The sequence below is a fragment of the Pezoporus occidentalis genome, unplaced genomic scaffold, assembly GCF_034315485.1.
Source record: "Pezoporus occidentalis ecotype Australia unplaced genomic scaffold, CSIRO_AGI_Poc_V1 ctg8, whole genome shotgun sequence".
Classification (NCBI taxonomy): domain Eukaryota; kingdom Metazoa; phylum Chordata; class Aves; order Psittaciformes; family Psittacidae; genus Pezoporus; species Pezoporus occidentalis.
This window is the reverse complement of record NW_026916158.1, coordinates 3,066,043-3,092,961: the sequence shown is the minus strand read 5'-3', so window position 1 is coordinate 3,092,961 and position 26,919 is coordinate 3,066,043. Positions and strand designations below refer to the sequence as shown.

At 43.9% G+C, this 26,919-nt stretch overlaps 2 long non-coding RNA genes across 2 annotated transcripts; one reads left to right on the top strand and one right to left on the bottom strand.

Moving 5' to 3' along the window:
- Positions 1-41: 41 nt before the first annotated feature.
- On the top strand, positions 42-13,546 carry LOC134155764 (uncharacterized). Its single transcript, XR_009961718.1, has 3 exons — positions 42-189; positions 11,877-12,024; positions 12,489-13,546. It is a non-coding gene; the product is annotated as an uncharacterized LOC134155764 (long non-coding RNA).
- Positions 13,547-16,168: 2,622 nt separating this feature from the next.
- LOC134155634 (uncharacterized) lies at positions 16,169-18,856 on the bottom strand. The gene is made up of 2 exons (XR_009961649.1): positions 17,285-18,856; positions 16,169-16,723 (listed from the first exon to the last, which is right to left on the bottom strand). It is a non-coding gene; the product is annotated as an uncharacterized LOC134155634 (long non-coding RNA).
- Between the last annotated feature and the right edge of the window lie 8,063 nt (positions 18,857-26,919).

Sequence of the window (26,919 nt, the reverse complement as noted above, 5' to 3'; positions counted from 1 at the left end):
GGTGTGGCTCTGATTTGCGGCACCGGTGGCACAACAGTGTGCCTCCTGTGTCCGTCGAGCCCTGCAGGGAAAAGGAATAAAACCACGCTTGGCCAAAAGCCACCTGCAGCAGCAAGGGATGCATTTACAGTATAGGCAAACGCCAGACAGCCCTAGTCCTGTGGCCGTGTTGGGGTAGCGTGTCGGCTGGTGAGCCGTTGCTGGTACTACCACAAAATGATAGCTGAGGATGGTGTTCCTATGAGGCGGCTGCACGCACAGTTGGGATCACTGGTGGGCTTTGAAATGCAGGTGTTGGCACGCACAGGGTTACTGGAGGTATGTTGGTGGGAGCTGCAGGGGGCTTTGGGATGGCAGGAGGGTCCCTAGAGAAGGCCTGAGGTGTTTTAATTTGAAGGGTTACGCCATCATGCTTCTGTTCAGCATAACTGGTACTGTTGGCAGTGCTTGGTACCTCTGGGGGTTGTGTGTCAGCAGGTGAGATGAGGAGATATACCTACACTTACATATTTTCTTTATGGCTCAGTTGCAGCCCTTTAAGAAATTGAAGCTGTACTTTTTTTTTCCAGGACTATAGGAAGGGTTTTAATAAGTTTCTTGTGCTTTTCTTTTAACTTTTGCAAGCATTAAGAGTATTAAGACTCTAATACAGGTCCTTTGTTATTCACATGACTCTTTACCTACTAAGCAATTAAAAATTATGACAAATAGTGAAAGGCATAGATGTACAAGATAGCCTAACAGTTAGGCCACAGAATCATGGACTGGTTGAGGTTGGGAGGTTATCTGGTCCAGTCCTGCTGTTTGAGCAGGGTCATACAGAGCTGGCTGCCTATGACCATGTCCAGATGGCTTCTGAGTAGCATTATATGCCAGTCCTCCGTCACCCTCACAGTGGCAGTGTTTCCTGATGTTCAGAGGGAACCTCCTGTATGTCAAGTTTGTGCCCGTGGACTCTGGTCCTGTCACTGGGCACCGCTGGAAAGAGCCTGGCTCCATTTTCTTTATGCTCTCCCTTCAGGTACTTATATGTATCAGTGAGATCGCCCTGAGCCTTCTCTTCCCCAGGCTGAACAGTCCCAGCTTTCTCAGGCTTCCCTCATAGAACAGATGCTTTCTTGACCCTTCATCATCCTTATGGCCCTTTGTTGGACTCTCTCCAGTATGTCCACGTGTTTCTTGGAGTGGGGAGCCCAGCACTGGACACAGTCTTCCAAGTGATGCCTCACCAGTGCTGAGCAGAGGGCAAGGATCACCTCTGTAAAACTACTGGCCATGCTTTGCCTAATGCAGCCCAGGATGCCATTCATCCGCTTTGCAGCAAGGGCACTTTCCTGGCTCACGTTCAACTTGGCATTTACGAGGACTCCAAGGTCCTTTTCTGCAGTCTGTTGTCTTCCTCAAGACAATGGCCTATATCTGTTTTTTCACCAAGAATAACCTGAGGAAAATCTGTTAGGAAGGGAACCCCTTTCTAACCTGAAATGGCAAAGGGGTTTTGTCATGAAAGGATTTAAAAACTAAACAAACCCTCAAATGCAAACTGATGAACAAAGAACATTTCACCTCCAATTTACCCAATACAGAAAATTATGTTTGAGCTGAGACAATTTTTGTAGACACGTCTTAAAATCAGATTGCTTACTTTTAAAAATGCCAAAGTCAGGGAAGTGCTTCTTGACCAAGAGAAAAAAAAAACCAAACTTTTAGAACATACAAGTAATTTATAAAACGGCATGTGCAAAAAAATGCATGAATCACAATTACAGACAATGCTGGTATGTTGTACATGAGTAGGGTTTACTAATATTTTTCCCATATGCAGCTCTTTTTCAGGTATCCATGGCTTGATAAACTTTCTCTGTAATGGTGTTGGGCATGGTTTGTGTCTGTCTCAGATGAAAGTTTTGAGAAGTTTTTAGCCAGCAAATTTCAGCTGCGTCTAGCTTGTTGCTTTGCCAAGTTTTGAGAGAAAACAATAGCATAGCCGCTGTTGGTGACTGCCCTCTCTGCCGCCCCTCTGGCTCCTTTGTATTATGTTAGAGTGGAGCAAAAGGGCATAATTCCTTCTGGTTTCCATGTTAAAGAATAAAACAAACAATCAATTAGGTTTGTCGGTGTTAAGCTTTAAAGTGTGACAGAGAAATGCTCCCCTGCCCCTATGCACACTCCTGTTTGCATGCGCTTGTTTGAGATTTTTCAGATGCTTACGATTGAACAGGCTGTAAATTCTATGGCTCTCTTGTGTGACTGGATTATACGTACATCCATGCCCCTGTACTGACTGGTTAACACTCCTTTCCCCACAAGGGGAAGAGTCACAGGAAGAACCTGAGGGATAGTCTGGTGTCCCGTTGGCTTCCAGATCAGAAGGAAGAACAGATCATGTGAATTGAGAAAACTGAAAAAAAAAAAAAAAGAAGGAATGTTTGGGACAAGCTCTCAGGAGATGAGAGCTAAGACGGGAAAGCATCTAAGCCTAGGACACTATAGGACTTGATAGAAATCTGGTGAGAAGGAGGAAGGAATGAATTTTGATGGATAAAGAGGCAGACAACATTTGGAAAGAATGGACGAAGTGCTGCATAGCAGCTCATTAGTGCATACTGGCATACTGAACAAGGTGCACATCCTATGAAAAATTAGCTTGTGATTATGCAATTACAAAATTACATCACAGTGCATATCACAGAAGTCGAATCACCATTGTGCATTATGGAACATTCTATTTTTAATGACTAATACTGTTATTTTCGTAGGAGCTTGTCTACAAATTAAGTAAAAAGACATTTCACAACACCAAATACTAAGAAGTAGCTTTGAAATACAGTTAGGATTTACATAGCAGTAACAGAAACTGCTACCCCTGTAACTGTGTTAAGTGTAAACGTCTAAAGCACTTGGTTAGCCACTTACACTTTATATAATAATTTTTCAAATGTGCACTATGAGTCCAAACATTAAATTAATAAAATGTTCTAAGGCAAGTTTCAATATAAAACATTATTTCTGCCTCTGCCAAATCTGGAGGAAAAAAGAAAAATAGTCGACTCCATGCATTCAGTAAGTTTGAAGTACTGGAATTCAATTTTCAGAGCACTGCAACTGAAATGATAATCTGTCTAGTCAGGAAAGAGAATTCCATAGTGTGAAGGGCATAGATGGGTGTATAAAAAGAGTATAGCCTGATTCAAGACTCTGCTGAGAGGTTTGCTTCCATTTTTGTCCTGCCATCTCTGTCTTGCCCTGTCATAAACTTCCCTGATGACAAAAATTGTTCTGGGTCATCCCCTCAGTTTTTTGAACCCCTTCGCACCTTGACCTTACTGTGAAGCTAAGACTGGACATTTATTGTTTCCGAACTTAGAACAGTCTGCTAAGAATTTTAAAATTTGGCACAAATTTTTCATAGGGCTAGGATTTCTGAAAATCTGAAAGGGGTAGATTTGGCTTAGACCCACTATGAGAGTGGTTTGACACTGGCACAGGTTGCTCAGAGAAGCTGTGGCTGCCCCATTCCTGGCAGTGTTCAAGGCCAGGTTGGACAAGGCTGTGAGCAGTCTGGTCAAGTGGAAGGTGTCCCTGCCTGTGGCAGGGCGGTTGGAACTAGATCATTTTTAAGGTTCCTTCCAACCCAGGCCATTCTATGATTTCAGTATAATGTAACTTATTCCAGTGGGACTGAATAGGCTTTGGTGTTTCTATTTGAATAATTAAAAATTAATGCTGTCACTCCATCTTAATCTCGTTTCCTAATGGGCATTTTCTTTGCCTGTCCCAGAGTCCATTCACAGATCTGGCCTCATTTCCTTCAAAGAAATTCACGTATTATATCAATGCAATAGTCTCCTGCCAAGCTAGGCTCTATCTTCGAAATCTTAGAATCATAGAATCATAGAATAGTTAGGGTTGGAAAGGACCTTAAGATCATCTAGTTCCAACCCCCCTGCCATGGGCAGGGACACCTCACACTAAACCATGTCACCCAAGGCTTCATCCAACCTGGCCTTGAACACCAACCAGGGATGGAGCATACACAACCTCCCTGGGCAACCCATTCCAGTGCCTCACCACCCTCACAGGAAAGAATTTCTTCCTTATATCCAATCTAAACTTCCCCTGTTTAAGTTTTAACCCGTTACCCCTTCTCCTATCACTACAGTCCCTAATGAATAGTCCATCCCCAGCATCCCTATAGCCCCCCTTCAGATACTGGAAGGCTGCTATGAAGACTCCACGCAGCCTTCTCATCTCCAGGCTGAACAGCCCCAACTTTCTCAGCCTGTCTTCATACAGGAGGTGCTCCAGTCCCCTGATCATCCTCGTGGCCCTTCTCTGGACTTGTTCCAACAGTTCCATGTCCTTTTTATGTTGAGGACACCAGAACTGCACACAATACTCCAGGTGAGGTCTCACAAGCACAGAACAGAGGGGCAGGATCACCTCCTTGACCTGCTGGTCACGCTTCTTTTGATGCAGCCCAGGATACAGTTGGCTTTCTGGGCTGCAAGCGCACACTGGAGCCGGCTCATGTTCATTTTCTCATCAGTCAGCACCCCCAAGTCCTTCTCTGCAGGGCTGCTCTGAATCTCTTCTCTGCCCAACCTGTAGCTGTGCCTGGGATTGCTCCAACCCAGCTGCAGGACCTTGCACTTGGCATGGTTAAACTTCATGAGGCTGGCATCAGCCCACCTCACAAGTGTGTCAAGGTCCCTCTGGATGGCATTCCTTCCCTCCAGCGTATCAACCGAACCACACAGCTTGGTGTCATCAACAAACTTGCTGAGGGTGCACTCAATCCCACTGTCCATGTCAGTGACAAAGATGTTGAACAAGACTGGTCCCAACACCGATCCCTGAGGGACACCACTCTTTACTGGTCTCCAGCCGGACACTGAGCCACTGACCACAACTCTGTGCGTGCGGCCATCCAGACAGTTCTTTATCCACTGAGTGGCCCATCCATCAAATTGATGTCTCTCCAATTTAGAGACAAGGATGTCGTGTGGGACAGTGTCAAACGCTTTGCACAAGTCCAGGTAGATGACATCAACTGCTCTACCCCTGTCCATCTTGCATTTGCTTGGTGTGTTACTTAACACGTGCCAGTGACCACATTCAGCAGTTTAATGATTCCTTGTAGCTAACATGATAAACACTTATATAAGCAGTGAAACAAATATATCTCAGTTTCTTTTGATTTATATCACCGTTTGGTTTGATTCTCAGTGGTCTGTAAGGCAAGGTACAATAGAAGCTTCTCTTCTGTTTGCATGAATAACCTGGCATCTACTAAGTAAATAGATGCTGAGCTTTTTCTTCTCATTGGACAAATAGTTCTGTCACTCATCAGTCTTTCCAAACCTGTTAAAAAGTAGTAATGCTGAGACTTCTTTCCTCTTTCTTAAACTTAGTAAAAAGGTTTAAATGTCATTGGAGAACGCAGAACCAGTTACAAATGATTTCACAAGCCTCTTCTCCTTCAGCAAATATGCTAAACAAGGCACTTGTACCCGTGTCTTTCTCCTAGCCTGCACTCTGCTTCATCTCTCTCTGCTTCTCTTTGCAAATGATTCTTCTGGATGTGAGGCCCCAAGACTGACAGATAACAACATGGTGTCTGGGAGCAGGGAGCAAGGTTTTGTCACCAGTTCACTCCTCATTTGCCATGATGCTAAGGGTGAGCAATGCAGTTACATACTTGTTTCCTTTGTTTTCTCTCTTCAGTACTAGACTGAAACCAGTAATGCCATCTGTTTCTTTATACAGTGGAGTCTCAGTCGTGTATCCAAGCTGTAGATGCTACTGCCTGACTAGGTAATAATCAATCTTAACAGTTTCTTACCTGCATAGATGTGCTGACCAGAATCTTTCAAACACTCTTCCAAAATAGAAGACTCCTGGTACCTCATATTAACATGCATTTCATTCCTTACTACAGGAAGTGCTAAAACTCTTTAGTACTTGAAACAAACAAACTAGTAGATGATAAAAATTCTGGAGATATGAAGTGCTGAAAATACAGAGATTCTATCAGGGATTTGGGAAGAAGTGGTGATAATACAAGTTCCTCAGACTTACTACAATGCTCTAGTTTCATGCTAGAATTTTGCTGAATTTCACACTAGTATTTTCTCCATTTTAGTCTGTGTAATTACCTTTAGTCTCATGTGGAAAAAAAAATAATCAGGATGATATCCTGGGAATGACATTTCTGATTAAGTGAATTCTATTAGTTCCCTTTGGAAGACCTTAGTATCATTAAGTTCAAATGCTTCAACCCCTTTCATAGATAAAGAAGTATAACAACATGAACAGAACAGGAATAGTTGGAAGGGACCAACAGTGCTCATCTACTACAACTGCCTGACCACTTCAGGGCTGACCCAGTGTTAAAGCATATTATTAAGGTTATTGTCCAAATGCCTCTTGAACGTTGGCAGGCACAGGGCATCAGCCACCTCTTGGGAAGCCTGTTTGACCACCCTCTTGGTAAAGAAATGCTTCCTCATGTCTTAGAACCATTTCCAAGCGTCGTGTTCCCGGCTGCCTGGGAGAAGAGCTCAATACCTTCTTCTCCATCTCCCCTTCTCAGGAAGCTGCAGAGAGCCATGAGGTCACCCCTCAGACTCCTTTTCTCTAAACTAGATGAACCCAGAATCTTTGTCTAGGACTAGAATATTACTAGAGAAGTAACAGATTAACATTAATGCTCAGCAATTATAGTTATTGCTATAAAAATAGCAAAACCTATATAAGTATTAATCCCATATCTCAGTAGTTAACCATTACCACATCCGTTTTTACTGAAGAAGATTATAGGTTTCATTTAGATTAAATGGGAAGACAGTTTGCAGTTTATGCTAGTATAAAGCAACAGCAGTGTTAATTGGGAGGTAATTTTAATTGACCTCAAAGAATTGTTTCAGTATGACACCACCAGTTCAGGCAACACTGGTCTTTCTTACAAGACTTCCTCAGGACTGCACAGAACATTAGCAGTACAGATCTGTGTTGTAGTGGCTTCCACACCTGACCTCACTGACAAGGTCTTGTATTCATCAAAGCAGAATGATGTGAGCCTAGAGGTACACATTCCTGGGTTGTTGACCTAAGCATGCCAGTGTGCTTGAGGGCTGATTAGAAATGTCTTCTTTAAGTGGAGTTTTATCTTGGGACTATCAGGTTTGCACAAGAAAAAGATCATTAGTCAAGGTTACAAGATGTTGATCAGCAGTCCTTGTTGTCAGAGCCATCGCAGTGCAAAGTGGTCTGTAGGTATTAAACCCCATCTCTGTGCTAAAATTGGTGTCATACATGCTGAAGGAAAGAGGTCTTGTCACAATGATGAAAAATAGGTTGGATATAAAGAGAAACGTGTCTGGTGGACAGTTAAAGGAGTGCTACTTGAATCAGCCTTACACATTCCTTGTTCACGCTGATTGTGTGCTGTAGTTCTGCATCCACTTAAGAAATGGATAATTCTTCTCTTGTTGGAAGTCTGCAGAAAACAATTTCTTGCATGCTGTGTCATATTTACAGCATCCATGTTGGCTCTACTGGGTATGTTTGCTATCTCAGGGCTATAATTCCAAGTAAATATCCCCATGTTAAAAGGTTGATCCTTAAGTTTACTCTCCATCTCAGTTACAATAGCTGTCAAATGTAGCTGCCTTGCAGTATATGCTGTATAAAGTGGGTTCCTTCAAATGTTTTAGGGCTATATGAGGAAGCTGGGCATAATTAGTTTGACAATGCCTTCTCTTACAAATTGGTCTGTGTGTATCAGGCACAGCTCAGTGATGAATTTCTAGCTGCATAGTTCACACACACCATAGCATTATTTATCCTGCATGAACATTGAAACAACATCTCATGCTTTTCTCATTGCATAGTCTGGTTATTTTTTCATTGTCTTTTATCAGGATTTTTATCAATGTTTCCCCACAGCTTCCAGATTGTTCACAATGCAGATGCAGCAGTTCTGTTCACTAGGCTGGGAACAGCAATCACATTACCCATGCTCTGCATTCTTTACATTAGTTGTTCATAGGAAGACAGATTTAATTACAGAGAGTACTAACTGGGGATGGACGGACACTTGGTTGCTTGTTTTAAAAGCCATGATTGACATAATAAGAAGGTCTAAGCTCCATTTGCTTCTTACTGATGCTTTTGCTAGTGACCTTTTATGTTTTGATGCAGCCTATTGCTTATGAAGGTCAGTTTGTTATAGCAGTTTACACTGATGTAGCTGTTGTGGTTGACACTTAAAGTCTGTATCAGGTGGGTTTGAGTGGGATTTTGAACCTCAGAATTTTTCATTACTGTTTTTGCGACTGTATTTTTATTTTCCATAAATATGTAAAACGTTTAGAAGCCCTGCAGTGCTTCTGCCTATAACATCTTATGAACTGAACTCCTCTGGTTAACATTTTGTCAGTGCTAGTGCTACAGATCCTTCCAATTCTGTGTTTCCCAGTATCTTCTCAAGAAGCCCTACTTAAAGTAATTGCTTTAGTGCTGCAGAAAAGGTTTAAAGCATCTTTTTTTTGTTATTTGACTGGTCCTATACGTTCTATTAATAATTATTATTTACAAGGGATGTTCTGAATGCTTTAGATTACATAGGGATAACTATGAAGTTTGTGTTCTCTGCACAAGAGGCATAAAAATTCTGTAGGCAGGAACTCCAAGCCATTATTTTTCATCTAAATGAATATTTTATAGCTTTTATAAAAGCTGTAGTACAGAATTATTTGTGACATGATTTTTGCTTAAAGAAACCACCCTACTTGTACATAATTTGAAAAATGTTTTATTTAGATATTTAATGGGTATAATGGTCCAGCTGAGAGATCATAGGATTTAGCCTGTAGTTGTTAGGCACTTAATGTTGATATGGCTTATGTTCAGGAGGCCCATTTGGATAAAGCATCTTATCGCTTATACAAATATATGTTGAGGAGACATGTTTCATTTAGGAAAAGGTACAGCAAAGAGTAAACCTTTGTTTATGAAGCCAGTAACAATTATGAAAAGCACAGCAGAAAGTATTTTGGTTCCAGCATCTACTTCAGCCCTGGCACATTTAAGGTCCATAGTTTCACTTAAATTAAGGTGCTTTTTCCTTCTAGCATTTACAACCACTGGTAGGCTTCAAATATTATATGGACATCCTTAATGAGACCCTTTTGTGATTAATTGCATTAGAGAGGACAGAATTTTGTTCTGGAGTAACAGAAATGAGGGAGAGAGTGCTGCATTTTCCTAGTGAGTACTATTTTTAGGTTGTTTTTCTGTTCAGTTTTGTATTGCTTCTTAACTGAACTTGGAGAGCTAAGACAGATCAAAGCTGTGCATTGGTCCAGCTAAGAAATGAAAACAGATCAAGAAGTGAGGCAGCAGCAAGAGTAGCAATTTGTAGCATCTGTGATAGGGAATAATTGGTAGGAGAACTCCTATGTGCTTCAGAATCATGCTGGAGAATGTGGTCATTAAACTATAAAGATGATAAACATAGATGGACAGGAGCAGAAGCTATAGGTTACAGTAGGCTTCTTTTAAGTTTTTAATCTAGCTTTTTAAAAGCTGGTCATATTAAACAACTCAGGTAGGGAGATCTGTATAATGCCTGTTTTGTAACTGCTCGTCACATCTTTCAAAGACCTCAGTGTCCAAATACACCTTCATAGCTAATAATGGTTGGTATGAAGAGCGTTTTAGTGCTGGTAAGGGGGAGTCAGCTGTGGAATTCCACCAACATAAGTATGACATCTCTGATAGTGAAACATGACCATGGACAATGGAGCAGGACTTAAACAGAATTGGTAGGTAGAGGTCTTTTACTTGATCAGTAGGAGAAAGACAAGCTTTTGGATGCACGAGGCTCAAATAAAACCATGGACTCAGTAGCTTTACTGGGTTTATGGAATATCATAATATACCTCCTCATTAACCTATCTGTTCCATAGGAAACAAGCTGCTTGTTTCTCTGCCCTAACATTGTCTCCTCTCTTTTGATAACGTCTCTTTTACTTCAAAGGGGTCAGCTATCTTGTCTTTCAGAGAAGATCTGACTGATACACACCTAGCGTTTTCAGTGTTGTGTAACATTTGTGACAGATTTCCATATCAGTTTCTGGTTTAAGTGCATTTCTCACCCTTTTCTCGTTTCCTTAGTCATATTCATTGATACTTAGACCTTTGGCTATACTCTGCTGAACTTAGTGGGGCAGAAACTTGTATTTGTTGCCTTCAAGCATGCAGTCTTCTGAAACCAGGAGTAATTAGTACAACTTCTACAGTTTTGCTTTCTCCAACAAGGTTATTGACCATCACAGCTTTTCTAAAGCTAAGTGCTGTTTATTCAGTTACACCATTTGTAGGAAGGCACAAACCTGCTGTAAAACTATGAACTGTTATCCATCCAACCAGGCAGCTTGCAGTATTTGTATCTACCATCTGGTGGCACCTCCTGGCACCACTTAGTGACCCTAGTTCAGTTCTCAAGTAGTTTATGAATAAACCTGGATGAGCAAACACGCATGCTCATGTGAGGGCCACCACTGGGGCTGTTCCTAGCCCTTCTTTGTTGCCAGACCTTTAAGTATCAGATAAAACCAGTAAAATTATGCCCCCAATCTGCTTGGGATGAATCTTTAAAGTCATGCACATTTCCAATGCTGTTTTTCCTCTATCTGTTTTTCTCAAGTTTCTCTTGGGACGTCACTGCTGGACTTTCAGTTCCTTGAAAATATGCTTCATGTGGCTGAGTTTGCTATGAATACATTCAGTGACAAGCACTTAATGATAAATGTGTCCTTTATAGCATCTAAAGGACAGTGTTCAAATATTCTGTATCTTCTCAGCATCTGTTATGTTGCGGTCTTTGAATGACCCAGAATGTTAGGACATCGCAACAGGAATATTTTCATTCTTGGTTTCAGTGTTGCCCTAGTTGTAAATATAGAGGCATAAATCTCCCTCTACCTTTTGCCCTCACAGTGCCTGCTGAAAACATCTATTTATATTTCTCAGAGTTCTTTTTCAACAGAGAACATACAGCTGATAATAGTTTCTGTAGGCTGTAAGTCTGCTCCCTGACTTTCTTTATTATCAAATGGAAGAGAGTAGCCAGACCAAACAATCATGCAGTTTAGCTGAATTGAATGGGCCTGAGACTCACTTGGTTGATGGGTTTGCAGTGGAGTGAAAAACAATTTCTCTGCATCTATATAGTCAGAATGCAAGAAAAGCTGTAAAGGAAAGGGAAGTGGTTGAGAGAAAGAAAAGCATGAGGTAGTCCTTGGAAAAGGAGAGGGTTTACAGAAATTGAGGAGAGGCTGGAGAAAACATAGCATAAATGAGAATAAGTGAAATTGAAAGAGATGAAAGGCTGACAACAATTTCAGCTGTAAAAGTTTTAAGAATTTGAAAATGAAGAGACCTGTAAGAATAAAAATAAAGTCTCTTTGGGGTTCTTGGCAATGAAATGACAATGATGCAGTGAAGAGGGGAGAGACAAAATCAGGGACTTTGCCTGGAACATTAAGTGAGATCAATTTTAAAAAGGCTTCTGTGCTGAGGCTAATACAGAAGCTAAAGAATTGTATGGGAGAGAAGTTTGAAGACAGGCGGAGAAGCTTTGTTAGGTAGGGACATTTGGCAGCATCTCTTGAAACCATTGCCCAGAAAGACTTACGGAAAATAAGAGGGGCACTAGCCAAGCTTCTTTATAGCAAGACCTCTCTAGGAAATTAGTGACTGACACACAATCATGAGTTTCACTGGGTATACAGGTACTAATGCTGCAGGATACTTTACATCCCACTTGGCTTCAGTTACAGCTTTTCTACTCCATCTTTCCTTGACAGATCTGGAGCACCGTTCTTATGGAGACAGGCGGAGAGAGCTGGGGTTGTTCAGCCTGGAGAAGAAAAGGCTCCAGGGAGAACTTAGTGCAGCTTCCAGTGCCTAAAGGGGATGACAAGAAATCTGGAGAGGGACTTTGTACAAGAGCATGTAAGGATAGAACTAGGGGAATGGCTTTAGGCTGAAAAAGGGTAGATTTAGATTAGACATAAGGAAGAAGTTCTTCACTGCAAGGGTGGTGAGACTTTGGAGCAGGTTGCCCAGAGACACTATGGTTGCCCCATCCCTGTCAGTGTTCAAGACCAGCTTGTTCTTTAAATTTGTTTCTATGCTTTTTATGCCAAGTTAGACAGACACAGTGTTGCAGTGCTGTGCAGCAGTTGCCTTGAGGAGTATGATCTGCCGTAGGCTGCAGTTAACAGAGTGCCTGAGCTAGCCTGACCATCTGTGAGGACTACTGTGGCATCTTGATGATGAAGGAGAGCCAGAGAACATGGCTGAAGCAGCACAGAGAGTGAGTTGTAATTTTGGGAGCAATTACAGGAATTGGGGAGTTCTGGAAGGGCTGTGCAGTTTCTTGGCCTCTTGGTAACAACTCTTCTGGCTTTTTGAAGGTGTTGAAGCATAGTCCGGTGGTTGAGGGAGCATCACAGATTGAAGCTTGGGGGATCTGTGGCCAGACACAAAGGATAAGCTCTGACTCACAGCATCGGCACAGCTAAGTCCTGGGACTGCATTGTAGATGAGGGAGGTTGGGTGAGTGGAAGGTGGTTGTGCCCTCCCTGGGGATGAGCCATACTGTGTGGCAGTGTGGGTACTGCTGGGTGGAGGGAGCTGGAAATCTTACCTGGGAGGGTGAAGTTTGGGCATTTAGTGGGTGATGTACAGGCCCAGCAATGGGAATTTGCTTGGTGGGCCAAGTGGTTGTGTCCCTTGGACTACAAATGTTCATTGTGTGAGTAACAGGCTAAAACCTCAGTCTGTTTTACATATTAAAAAGTATTTTCCCAGCTGCAGTGTTTTACTCTTGTTCTGCCAACTCTGTGAGGCATTTTTCCAGTCAGCCTTTAGAGTGGGATTTACTGGACAATGGAAGAGACTTTTGAGGTGGTGTTAGTGACTGCAGGAAAAGTGTTACCTATTGTCACAAACACTTCTCTCAGCAGGTACCACTTCCTTTAAGGAGGGGCTGTTTGGTGATGACAGGTGTCAGCCTTTGGATATTTGATCACAGAGCTGAGAGAACCACAAATATTAAGTTAATTGTCTGTAATGGAGATCTAGTGCTTGCCGTGTTGCAGGTAGCTTCAGTGGAAGTACAGCTTAGTACAGTGGAACATTCTACGGATTGATTCTTACAAATGGTCACTTATGAATGGTGGCTGAACCCAAGCCTATAAACAGCAATTGCAAAGTGTTTCTGGTGTGTCTGTATTCCCATTCTGCTGCCCTTTCAAATTAAGGGGAAACATGTAAAGCTACAGGCAAAAATTCTCATCTCCTTTTTACTTTTCTATTTAATCTTTTCCTGCTCAGCTACTCTTTGACATTTCTTGCTTAAAACTGAGTGGTCAGTTTTTCACTTATGGTTTATTGTTTAGAGTTTGTGGGTGTCAGTGATTTCTCACTCAGGGGTTATAGTTTATTACTTTATTCTGTGGGGCTCTGTATTTACCAGGGTTTACTGTTTACACATTTATTGACAAGGGCATTGGGTGTAAAAATCAAATCTAATGACTGCTTGGATTCTGAGATTTGTAGTTTATCAGTGTAGGGTTTACTGTGTGAAATGGAAAAGTCTAGATAATAAGTGTAATCCCTAAATCATAAACAGTAGGTTGTGAACCCTTCTCTGGGGTTTGTAACCATCATGCAGCAGGGCTAATGTTCACTGTGATCTAAGAAAGGCACTCAAGACTCTGTAAATTATTGATCTAATTTCCATTTATTGAACACTACCAGGCAAAAAGCATAGTATAATCATACATTCTTTCAGATGTTGGGAACAACATTATGCAGAATCTGGGAGTCCTCCAACTGAGGCATGGCCCACAGTGCATCTCCTATCTTTGGGAATGATCTTTTGACATCTTGGTCTTTAGAGCTTTTACAGGATTTTCTTGGAAGAAAATAATGCTATCCACCTTTTTACTATCTAACAAGGGAATGTTCACTTGAGAACCTTCTGCTTCATGGTAAGATAAAGACAATTACATATAATCACCAGTGGCAAGCAGGAACTGCCTTCAGGCTCCTTTGTCCCAGTTAGTTAGCTAAATTTGTCCTGTGATCAAGGTGCAATATGCAGCATGACACATGCCTGAAGGCTAAGCTATACATGCAGCATAGCACAGCTGGAGTGCATGCCTTCTCAAGTTGACTGTTAAGCCAATCACTAATGCCCCAACTGTACGTTAGTGTTCTGGTTAGGATCACTACAGTGACCTTCCCCTGTGCCACCCAGTATTCCCCTCTGTGCTCTGAGAACTAGGGTCTCAGTTTGACACTGCACGCATGACATGCTGCCTCTGCTGAGATGGTGGATGAGTTGAGAGCAGCCAAAAGTTGCTTGCAGGGCTCTAGTCTAGGTGTAAGGCGTAAGCAGACAGGTGAGATCAGGGTTTTGCCTCGAATAACAGAGCTGCATCCTATTCTTGAAGGAAAAAGCAGACTGACAGTTACACCTCTTGTTGAACTTCATGAGGTTAATATCAGCCTGTTTCTCTAGCCTCTGGTCCCTCTGTGTAGCACCGTGATACTGTGGCTTATAAGCCACTCCTCACAGTTTTGTATCATCTGCAGGCTTGATGGTACTCTGCCTCATCACTACGGCTTGCTGTGCTTCAGGGTCATGTTTTAATTTCCATGTGCTCTCCCTTTGTCCTGTGCTCCCAGAGCCCGTTTGCCCTTGTCAGGGCGCTAGGCAGCGCACGCTGCTGTGCCCGGTGACCAAACAGTGGTCCTGCAGGTGGGACGCTCAGCACTGCCCCCCCTCCCTTGTCGCCCTCCCTCGTCCCCCCGCTGCTTTTTGTCCACCTTTTTCCAGATCCCCGCCTCCTTCCCGCCCCCCTGCTTTTGCTGTCTGTCTGCCCTGCTTCCTCTTGCTATCTGTTGTGTCTTTGTCGCATTTCCTCTCCCATCCTTTCTAAATGTATCCCGTCCAGCTAGCTAGTCTCTTCTTGCCTTTCTCTTCCTATTTATTTTCTTTCCCGGTATCTCCCAATACCCATCACAGCAGAGTTGGGGTTTGTTTGATTGTTGGTTTTGTTGTTGTTGTTGTTGTTTGGTTGGTTGTTTGTTTTTTCTCCAGTGCTGTGCTGGTCTGTCTCTTTTTCTCTGTGTCATTCTGACATGGTTTCTGTGTCGCTTTTATAATTCCTCCATCAGACTGCAGCTCATCTCTATTCTTTTTCTTTTCCATCCCTTTATCCTGCTCACTGTCCTTTTCTCTTTGTTCTGCCTCCCATCTTTGTTGTTTTTTTTCTTGCTTCATCTCTCAGTCCTGCTCCCCATCCCTCTCACTCTGTTCTTCTCCTTATCTTTTCTCCCATTTCTCTGTTCTGTTCCCCGTTCAGTTTTTTTTTTTTTTTTTTTTTGTTCTCTGTCACTGTGTCCTGCTTCCTGTCACTGTTTTCTCACTCCATCCCTGTCCTGCAGCCCAGTGCTTTTTTGGCCTTCTCCACATATCTGTCCTGATATGTGTCCTTAGGCTTTTTCCCCTCTTATCTCTGTCCTGCTCCCTGTCTCTCATTTTTGCCTCACTTTGTCCTGCCTGTCACTTTTTCTTTCCCCTCTCTGTATCAACTTGTTTCCCATATTTGCTATTGAAATAAACCCCTAGAGGAATTTGAAATCTCTTCCTCCAAAGTGGGGATGAATAAAAGGAGTCCACTGATTCTGGCGCAACATGAAGGTTTCTGCCAGCAAACATCCCTAAAACTTTACCAGGACACAAACAGAAGAGTAGTCCTAGGAATTATCACAACTAAGTTTTAATTACTTCTTAAAAGATAAATTTGATCCTGTGGAACTTTCACTTCCAAAGAAATACAGTAATAAAGACCTTCTCTGGAGCTCACCTGAATGCATAACACATCCAACAGTTTCACTTCCAGCTGCTACTGACCTGGGCAAGAAACACAGTATTTTATTAGTTCTGGTCTCTAGTGAAGGAAGATGTAGGAGTCACACAGGAATTACTTCCCCAGTTATCACAGAATCATAGAATGATTTGGATTGGAAGTGACCTTAAAGATCAAGTTTGACACTTATTTTTTTTCTCTCTGTCCCCCCCCCCCCCAGTACATGCAAATGTATAATATACCAGGATCTGAAATGAGAATGAAAAAACACTGCAGGAACAAAGTTTTCAGGCAGTGAATTCTGAACGGATACTGTTCTAGTTCATACAATTAGCTGCGCTCATATGCGGCCTGTTGCTTCCCCGCTCCTATTTCTCAGTCTCTCTCTCTCTCATAAAAAAATATTTCATTTCTTTTGACATCTTTCCCTGTCCAGCTCCACACCAGGATATTTGAATTCCTCCCTATCTGGTAGCCCATAACTGTTTTGTCCTTCTCTGTGTCTCTCTGTCTGGCTCCCTGTCCCCATTTTTTAATTCTTCCCTCTCTGCCCTGCAACCCATCACTATTCTAATATTCTCTGTCCTGCTTCCTGTCACGAGTCTGTATTTCCTCACTCTCTGCCCTGAAGCCTGTTGCAGTTTTTTCTTTCTTTCTCCGTTGCTTACTGTCCAGCTCCCTGTCCCCACATTTTAATTCTGCCCTTTCTGCCATATGGCCCGCCACTATCTTCCCTTTCTCTGTCTCTCTCTTTATGGCTCCTTGTCCTGGGTTCAGCAGTAGCAGTTATGTTTCTCCTTCTTGGTAGCTGGTGCAGTGCAGTGTTTTGACTTTCGGCCTGGGAACAGAGCTGATAACAAGTGATGTTTTGGTTTGGCCAAGGACTTTGTGAGCCTCATGCTCTGCCAGGGAGGAAGGGAAGCCAGGAGGAAGCAGAGACAGGACACCTGACCCAAACTGACCAAAGAGGTATTCCATACCACAGCACGTCATGCCCAGGAGGTAACTGGGAGTTAGCTGGAAGGGCTGGGAGACGGCAGGGTTGGTGGAGGTATCGGTCGGAGCTTGGTTGGGCTTGGGGGGCGAGTTATCGGTCGGCTGGTGGTGAGATGATGTATTCTCTTCCCTTGTTATTTCCTTTATCATTATTATCACTGGTGGTAGCAGTAGTGATTTGTGTTATACCTTAGTTACTAAACTGTTCTTATCTCAACCCGTGGGAGTTGCATTCTTTTCTTCTCCTCTCCATCCCTCCGGGAGCAGGGGGAGGGCAAGAAAGGGGGGGAAGTGAGTGAACGAGTTACCTGACTGGGTTTAAACCACGACACTCCTTGTCCCTTCCTTTATGAAATTCCTCCTTTTCTGACTTGGAGCTCACTGTGGTTTTACCCTTCTCTGCCTCTCTCTGACCCTCTCTCTCCTGTGTTTTAATTCCACATTCTGTTCCATAGCCCCATGTATTTGTTTGTCTGTCTGTCTTCATGCCTCTTTGTCCAGTTCCTTGCTAGTATTTTTTTATTTCCTCCCTATCCATCTTGTAGACCATTACTGTTTGGTTTTCACCCCAACCTTCTTTTTTCTTTCTCCATATCTCTCTGTCTGGCTCCCAGCCCCTGTCCTTTAATTCCTCCCTTTTCCCTGTGGCCCACTGCTATTTTTTTTTTTTATTCTCTCCATCATGCTCTGTCTGGTCCTTGTCCTTACTTATCAATTCTTTCCTCTTAGACCTGTGGCCCATCACTTTTTCCTATTTTATTTCTGCTGGCTCCTCTGGCTGCCTGTCCCTGCATTTTTAATTTCTCCCTTTGCTACATAGCCTGTGTGATCTTTTGCATTTATCCATCTCAGGCCAGCTCTCTGTCCCTCTTCTTCAACTCTTCCGTCTCTACCTTGTAGCCTGTTGCCTTTGTCCTTTCTCCGATCTCACTATCTCTGGCTTCCCGATGACCCTGTTTTAGAATTCCCCCCTTTCTGCTTTCTGTACACAGTGCTATTCTATTTGCCCTCCAGTGATCTTCCTTTTTCTGGCTCCCTATCCCTATTTCTTAATTATTCCCTCTCTGCCCTGTAGTGTGTAGCTCTATGTTTTGTTTTTTGTTGTTCCCCATGCCCTGTCCCTTTCCTCCATCCTTGGCTGTTCCAGCTCCCCGTCCTTGTTTTATCCTCCCTCTCTGCCCTGTCGCTTTTTTTGTCTCTCTCTCCCCTCAGCCCTCTGCTCCTATTCTTCTCCCCCACCCCATCATGCTGCCTGTCCCAGGATTTTTCTACATCTCCATCCTGCTCCATGTCCTTATTTTTCTTTCTCTGTCCTGCTACTACTCCCTCTCTGCTGCTTCGTTCTCCACCTCTGCTGGGCTCCCTGTCCTCAGCTTTCTCTTGCTGCTCTATTCCCTGCCTCATGCTTTCTTACTACACACCCGTTGCCCAGCAGCTGCCACTTTTCTCCTTTCTTCTAGCGTCCTGCAGCCTGCTCCTCACTTTTTGCAGTCTCCAGCTCTGCCCACCAACCCATCGCTCCAGGAGCCAACTGACTGACTGTGTTCCCTGCCAGACTGACCAAGCATGGCTCCAGAAATTACTGCAGAGGTATCCCAGGGGCAGGCCCCCAGCCCTGGAGCAGACTCCCTTCTAGGACTTGTTAAACAGATGACTGGACAAATATTACTCGCTGTCTCCTTTGCCTTCCTGGCCTCGTTTGCGCTGCCTTTGCACTGGGTGAGGAGCTGTGAGGAAGGACATGATGCACTGTGGAGGTCAGGCGATGGCCCCCTGATTCTGCTGGGCTGCGAGCCGGGGCCAGAGGAGACCCAGGTGCAGTCAGTGAGGCTAATGCCGACAGCCCCTTCCTGTAAAGACAAGGAGCCGGTAGAGGGGCTAAGTGCTGCCCTGCCGCGGGTGCCCGGGGAAGAGCGGAGCAGTCACTGATCTTCCGGGGGCTGCGGCCTTACGGAGTGAGATGATGTGCGGGTCCGCGCGGCTTGAACGGCGGTCCCGTCGGGTGGTGCCGGGCGCGCCGACCTCCAGCACGGTCAGACAGCGGCAGGCTGGTAGCTGCACTGCTGGGGTACAGGGCTCCCGAGGCATGCCGGGAGGTGTAGTCTTTCGGTGTTTCCCAATGCATGCCCGGACCAGTGATTTTCGCGGGCTCGGCCGCCTGGCAGCCACACCGGTCTCTGACCTTAGCATCGCTACAGCACCAAGCGTGGTTTTACTGCCGGCTTTGTGGGGTTTCCCGCGGCTTTAAAGCTGCTTCTTGCCGCCCACCCTCTGAACGGCAGCTCTGCAGCTCGCACGCCACACACACGCTTTCGCCCTTGCTCTCTGCTGCCGCCTAGCTAGTGAAGCGGGGTACTGCAGGTGGGCGCCGTGGGGCTCCGCTTTGCCGCCCGCCGGTAACGGCAATGCGACACTGCGGTGCCTAGGAGGAGGACGCCGCCGCCGCGTCGGGTGCTGCCCCCGGTAGGGAAACACCGCCCCCGCCGCCCCGTGTGCGCGCTGTCGGCAGGCGCTCGGCGGGCAAAGCGTGGGACTGCCGTGCTCATGCCGCTCCTGGGCCCGCGCCCCCCGCCCTGTGCTGCCGCTTCGTGGCGAAGCGCGGTGGTGCAGGGTGGGCCCCGTACAGGTGTTGCCACCGCAAGGCCCCATGCCCGGCCCTAGTCCCGGAGGAGAGTGAATCCTGGTTACTTAGTGCGTGTAAACGGCCATGGCTGCAGCTCTGGGCTGGAGGAGCCCTGGAGTGGCCAGTGTGGCTAATGGTGATGGTCACTCTGTGTGACGGGGCTGCAGCCCCGGGGGATGCTGCTGCTGGGGCACACCTGCCTTTGAGGGCTGATGAGTTGCGTGTTTCTTTTGCAGACACAAGCTAATCCCAACGTGGCTGTTGTCATCTTTCTTCCATCTTCCCTGCTCTGAATTTGCAAGAGCTAAATGGGGATAGATACCTAGACATTTGCTATGGCTTCTTTTGTTCTCTGATCTGCAAACATTTGCATCTGGCAGCCTTAGCTGTATTGCTAAAACTCAGGGGGGCATGCTGGTGTCGGGCGCTGTTCAGCATGTTTCACATCAGGTGGTGGAATAACAATCTGTTGAATAGCATACAACTACACTCAGGAAGATGTTTTCTTTCAAGGTTCTATAACAACAGGGCAAAAAGAGTTGGCATAAGCAGAAAAAGGAACAGAAATGCCTATCAGAAATGGAATTCAGATGAACTCCAGGGCTGGCCTTTCTTATGGCAGTCCTATAGAACCTGCTGACTGCCACTTGGCTAGTCCCAGCCCAGTTAGCAGGGATTGCACACCGTCACCTTCTGGTGCAAGTAAGCAAGAGCAGTGATTGGATTACTACTGGAAGTCCTCAGAGAAAGAGTCACCAGTCCTTCTTAAGTTAGAATCAGAGTGGAGGCAAACAAGTATGGACTAGAACATTAAAAGCTACTTGGGTAAATGAGCTCCACTGGAAAGGGGAAAAGTCTTGTATTTGTCTAAAATTACAATCAGAAGGAGAAATGGCAACAGGCTTTTGGGGATAATGAATGTGCTCTGTGGCAGTCTGAGGTGAATAGAAATGATTGCTACATCTGTCTAATGGATGGTGTCCCACAAGAGGTTCCTGAGCATTTGTTCAGGTTTGAGCTGTTGGAAAATGTGCTGGCCTGCTGCAGACTGGCAACAGTTTGGACTCTTTTCTTTTACCTTCCCTCTGTCAGCATTTTGAAGAGAAATTTCCTCTGGGCCAATCAGGGAATATGGTAGACCACAGCCTAGTTAGAAGTGGGCTGAGTTCAGAAATCCTTTTCACATCACTGTTAGTATGAGACTTCACCTACTGATGCAGAGGGGATTGCTGATTCGGTACATCCCCATTTCCCTGCTGTGAGTGAATTAATCCCTCTGGCCTTTTATTCTTCATAGTCATACAGAGGAAGCTACCCACCTCCGTATGTCTGTACTGCAGCATCAGCAGGCCCGGCTGAGGCTGGGATGGGCACATACCATATTTAAATAGCAGCTGCCTTTTGCTATCTCGTTATTACAGCCTTCTGATTAATGATTCTTATGTAGAACAGAGGAGAAAGCTGATGTCTCCCACAGACAGATTTCCTGACTACACGTTCACCCTTTGCCAAAGGCTCATACAGTCAGCACTTTCTTATGATTAAACTTTCTTTGAGAAAAAAAAAATATTCTAACAATCAGCCTTTAATCTTTCACCTACTGCTACAAAGAAGCTTTAGAAATAAGAATTCCTGCAGTATAACGCTTTTGAAATGTATATGCCAAGAGTGATAAACCCCTCTCTTTTATACTTGGGAAACAAATCTGTTTCATAGAATCATAGAATAGTTAGGGATGGAAAGGACCTTAAGATCATCTAGTTCCAACCCCCCTGCCATGGGCAGGGGACACCTCACACAAAACCATACCACCCAAGGCTTCATCCAACCTGGCCTTGAACACCAACCAGGAATGGAGCATTCACAACCTTCCTGGGCAACCCATTCCAGTGCCTCACCACCCTAACAGGAAAGAATTTCTTCCTTATATCCAATCTAAGCTTTCCCTGTTTAAGTTTTAACCCGTTACCCCTTCTCCTGTCACTACAGTCCCTAATGAAGAGTCCATCCCCAGCATCCCTATAGCCCCCCTTCAGATACTGGAAGGCTGCTCTGAGGTCTCCATGCAGTCTTCTCTTCTCCAGGCTGAACAGCCCCAACTTTCTCAGCCTGTCTTCATACAGGAGGTGCTCCAGTCCCCTGATCGTCCTCGTGGCCCTTCTCTGGACTTGTTCCAACAGTTCCATGTCCTTTTTATGTTGAGGACCCCAGAACTGCACACAATACTCCAAGTGAGGTCTCGAGCAGAGTAGAGAGGCAGGATCACCTCCTTCGACCTGCTGGTCATGCTCCTTTTGATGCAGCCCAGGATACAGTTGGCTTTCTGGGTTGCAAGCGCACACTGAAGCTGGCTTGTGTTCATTTTCTCATCAACCAGCACCCCCAAGTCCTTCTCCACAGGGCTGCTCTGAATCTCTTTCTTTGCCCAACCTGTAGCTGTGCCTGGGATTGCTCTGACCCAGGTGTAGGACCTCGCACTTGGCATGGTTAAACTTCATGAGGCTGGCATCAGCCCACCTCACAAGCGTGTCAAGGTCCCTCTGGATGGCATTCCTTCCCTCCAGCGTATCGAGCGAACCACACAGCTTGGTGTCATCGGCAAACTTGCTGAGGGCATGCTCAATCCCACTGTCCATGTCAGCGACAAAGACGTTGAACAAGACCGGTCCCAACACCGATCCGTAAGGGACACCACTCATTATTGGTCTCCAGCTGGACATTGAGCCACTGACCACAACTCTTTGTGTGCGGTCATCCAGCCAGTTCTTTACCCACTGAGTGGTCCATCCATCAAATTGATGTCTCTCCAATTTAGAGACAAGGATGTCGTGTGGGACAGTGTCGAACACTCTGCACAAGTCCAGGTAGATGACATCAACTGCTCTACCCCTGTCCATCGGTTCTGTAGCCCCATCATAGAAGGCCACCAAATTGGTCAGGCAGGATTTCCCCTTAGTGAAGCCATGCTGGCTGTCACCAAGCACCTTCTTATTTTTCATGTGCCTTAGCATGCTTTACAGGAGAATCTGCTCCAAGATTTTGCCAGGCACAGAGGTGAGACTGACTGGTCTGTAATTTCGCAGGTCATCCATTTTCCCCTTCTTGAATATGGGGGTTATATTCATCTTTTCCAGTCGTCAGTTGGGTGTACTCAGTCTTCCTCATTTGTTTAACATGCATCTTCAGTCTGTCTGAAGAGAGACCAACTTACTGAAGCCCTAGTATGTAAGGCTTTTAGATCTATTTTTATGATGTAGATGAAGCAAAAGCAAAACTGCAATGGGAAGGTGAGCACCAGACAACAGAATTAACGTCACTAAGTACCCTGATTTATTGTATAGCAGCCATATGGTTAGGTTTGTAATTTATGTGTAGATACCAGGATTCTCTCAGAAGTTGCCATACAGGAAAATCACAAGGAATCCTTACAGCAAAGGCACGGGTGGCCAAGAGCTGACCCACCACACATGCTGCTGTCAGAATGGAAATACACCCATAGAAGAGCTGCAGGTCTCTGCCCCACAGGAGCAACCAGTTCCTGCCTGCCTCATCTGGCATTGCTTCCTTTAGGAAAGACCTGATCTTTCTGCTGTCCATTCCTGCTATCTATTTCAGCTCATCTCTAGGGCAGAGAGGAATTTGTGGAAGCTGGCAGCACTTTCAGATACAAGCACTGAGTACCTTCCTTATCTTTAGGCAATTAATTTTGTCATCTCTCCCTTCCCTGTTGGCATAACTTCTTGGTAGACAGCGAAGCTTTGTTTGTTGAGTCATCTCATGGGTTGAATATTTTCATGTTGATGGAAAAAGATAAACCCAACTTAATATAGTAACATTTATCTGGCTGCAAAAATAAGCTCACACCCAGTGATGTGTGCTGCTCCCCACCCTCATACAGAAGCCTCACCCAAAATATAGTTTGTTAATTGTCCTGCCAATCTACTTAATTCTGTTGGACTGAAGGAAGATTTGGTGGCCAAGGGCAGAGCTTTCAGTAATTCTTTTGGTTCCCCAATTGACAGGTATAATGGAGACACTCTGCTTGACTTATGCTGTGATGATACATTGGCATGAGGGGCTCTGTAAGGCAGGTCCTAAAGGCAGGTCCTGACTTTGATTAAAGTCAGTGAGTATACCACTAATAAACTGAAAACTACAATTTTGCTGCAGTCTGTTATGACTCCATAAAGGCTTTATTGCTACACACAAACTGTGTGTCTGCTGAGATCTGGCTTCAAGGCAGAAAAGGTGTAGTACAAAAGTACTTTGAAGATGGGCAGTGCCCAAAAGGCCTTGCAGTTCTAATAGATGAAGGTGAGAAAAAGAAAGAGTTTTTGTCTCTATGCTATAGACAGACAGTGGAGTAGGTGTACCTTGAAATTGTACACTGCTGCTCATAGCTCTGAACCAGCTGATAATGCTTGGTATTGCTAAAAATCGCTATTGGACAGGCAAGGGCAGCACCATACAACATTGCCTTGAGCTAGCACACCTCTCATTTGACTTAACAGATCTGTGTTCTGTAAGTATAGCTAGATTGCTTCCAGACTGAGATTGGGGATCACTCAGCCACTCTGGCTCTTCACTCCCAGTTTCTTTGAATTTCTTTTCATCAGATTTAGTATGGCAAAGTCAACATCTGAATGTACACCAGAACATCCACCCATCACTATGTGAGTAGGCTGTAAGAACCAGGATTTAACCCTGGGTTTTATGTCCAGTATCTCACTGAAGGTAAACTTTCAAGTTGGCCTCCAGTAAAGGGTGATATATTTCAAAGTTGGGACAGTTGACAGTAGTGAATATGTAGTTGCAATCGTTTCACCATCAGTTTGATTTAGTCTGAGGGAGATTAAAATTTCCTCCTGACAATACCTGGGTAATAAAACTGTGATGCTTCTTTACTGACCACTGCAATAATATAGATTAAATATAGATAAATAAATTTCATTGTTCATTGTCATCCATCACCACATAAGTCACTCAAAGTATCCTGATATAAAGAGATGAAGAAACAACCTCAGAGAAAAAGTTAATTTTCCTCAATGTTTAAAACCCTCTCAAAAATTTGAAGGAATTTCCTAAATGGTCTATTATAGATCCCTTTTATATTCCTAAAAAATCTTTTATACACCATCTTTCATCTGTATGTACCTCAGAGTATGTTTTTTCCATATTGAGACTAGTTTTTACCCCAAAGTTTCAGGAAGGGCTCATGATTTGGAATGCTCCCATGCTAAGGACCCTACCTTGACATACTTGGAAAAGCTGAAAAATATTTAATCTGCCTAAACGTCACCATCCATCACTTTCAAATTTGAATGACTGCAAGACTCCTGTTAACCGCTGCTTTGCTCCATTAACTTGAGAACCAGACAACTCCTGCCTAAGCTTTCATTTCTGCTGTGCTCACAGTCATGCAGTGTCAAAGGGCACTATTTAAGATAGTCATGTAACTGTGGAAGGTTCCTTTTATCTTTGTACTTTCTACACCTACAATCTGAAGGCAATTAAATAATGTGCCTCAGGGCATGTCTACACAATGCAGTGCAATGCAGAGATTTTCAGTTACCACCCATTCATCCCATAGTGGAAGTTGACATGACTCCCAGGAGTCATTACAAAAAATTAAATTATGTACAGCTGCCGGAGCTGAGATGTCTGTTACAATGCTTCAGATCTTTCAGTGCCTTCAAAGTATCAGAGATTATGGGAAAAATTAAAGTATGTTTATGCATGGACAAACATTTAAAAGGCACGCTTCTGTAGTTCCTAGTCAGACTGCCTAAAAGACCAACAGATACCTGGTAGAACTTGAAAGTCTTCCACATTAAAGCATCAGGTGATCAGGACACTTTACTTCCGCCCAGTTTAAAATTAGGCTGAAGAACGTTGTTTTCAGAGGCCATCAGGAGCTCAGCACTTGAATACCTTGAAATGGAGACAGAATACTTACTTTTGAGAATTTGAGCAAGTAAAAGTAGAACTCTGCTGCTGTCTGCAGTTACTGATGTCATATAACCGAACTAACAGTTTGGGACATTTTCCATAGGACTGTGGGCTTCAGGTTTGGTTTTCCTGATGTACTCCAAGTAGAACTAATGAGTTAAAAGAAACTCTCCCAAAACAAGACAAAAATTCTATTTGGTCTGTATGTTAAAATTCCAGTGACTTTTCCACTTCATGAAGAACCAGACTTCTGGCCAGAATACAGTTTGGCCAGATCCCTGTAAGTGAATTCAAAAAAGCCACTGGTAATGCCATGAAACAGCAGAGCTAATGAGCCCCATCTCACTGGTAACTTGAAGGTTGCAGACCTGAGGAAGTACATCTCTTTAGCATCCGCTGACAAGGGAGGGAATTATGGCACACAAGAAAATTATTCCACCACACGTGGAACTGTGTTAAAAAAACAACCAAACAAAAACAAAGCAAAGAAACCTCACACCTCCATTAGATTTATATAGTCCAAGACTCTGTAATTGCATGACAGAATTTAAAACTACCATTTCTACTTCCATCACTTTGGCCTTATTCTCTGTAGGCACTATGACATTTAAGTGCATATCTGCATATTATTTATCAACAGTATAATATTTTTCAATATTTAAAGCTCCTTCTACCTGTTCTCTTTTGTATAATTTTGATATTTTCAGCAGGTTTCTTGGATCTTTGAATCCAGACTAAAATAACATACTCCAAATAAGCAGAAATGCTTAGATGACTATAGTTTCCATAGCTGACTTGGCATTCTCCACCCCAAATCAGGTCATCCCTTCTGTTTATGATATTGAATTCTGCTGATTGTACACTGTGAACATTCAATCTTTTGGAAAATTTCTTCTATTCTGTCACCTTTCTTTAGGTATAGCCTGTATTTTGGTAACAAGAGTACAACTTTATATTTGCCTTAAATGAATGTGCGTGCATATTGCAAGCACTCCAGATCTCTGTATCACTGTTCTATAGTCTTTCTTATCTTATATAGTCATAAATCTGTGTCACTGCAGACCTCATCAGTCATGATTTTATGGTTTCTACCGTATCTTTGCTCAGAATGTTAAACAGCATCCACCCAAGAGCTGAGAATAAACTGCACACCCAATCTGTAATAATCCCTTGTTTATAGTAACTCTCTGGGGTTTAGGAAATAACAGAGTTGGAAAAGGAACTCCTCAAGAGTTGAAACTTGTTCTCACAAAAAAATATTACACAGTGCATAGAATGTGGCTTTGCTAGAGGACTGTATTTTCTTAAAACCCTACTGACTGGCAGGTAGGGAGCATGTGAAAGTATCTATACTTAAAATGTTTATCCAAGCATTCACAATGTGTGAATAATCAC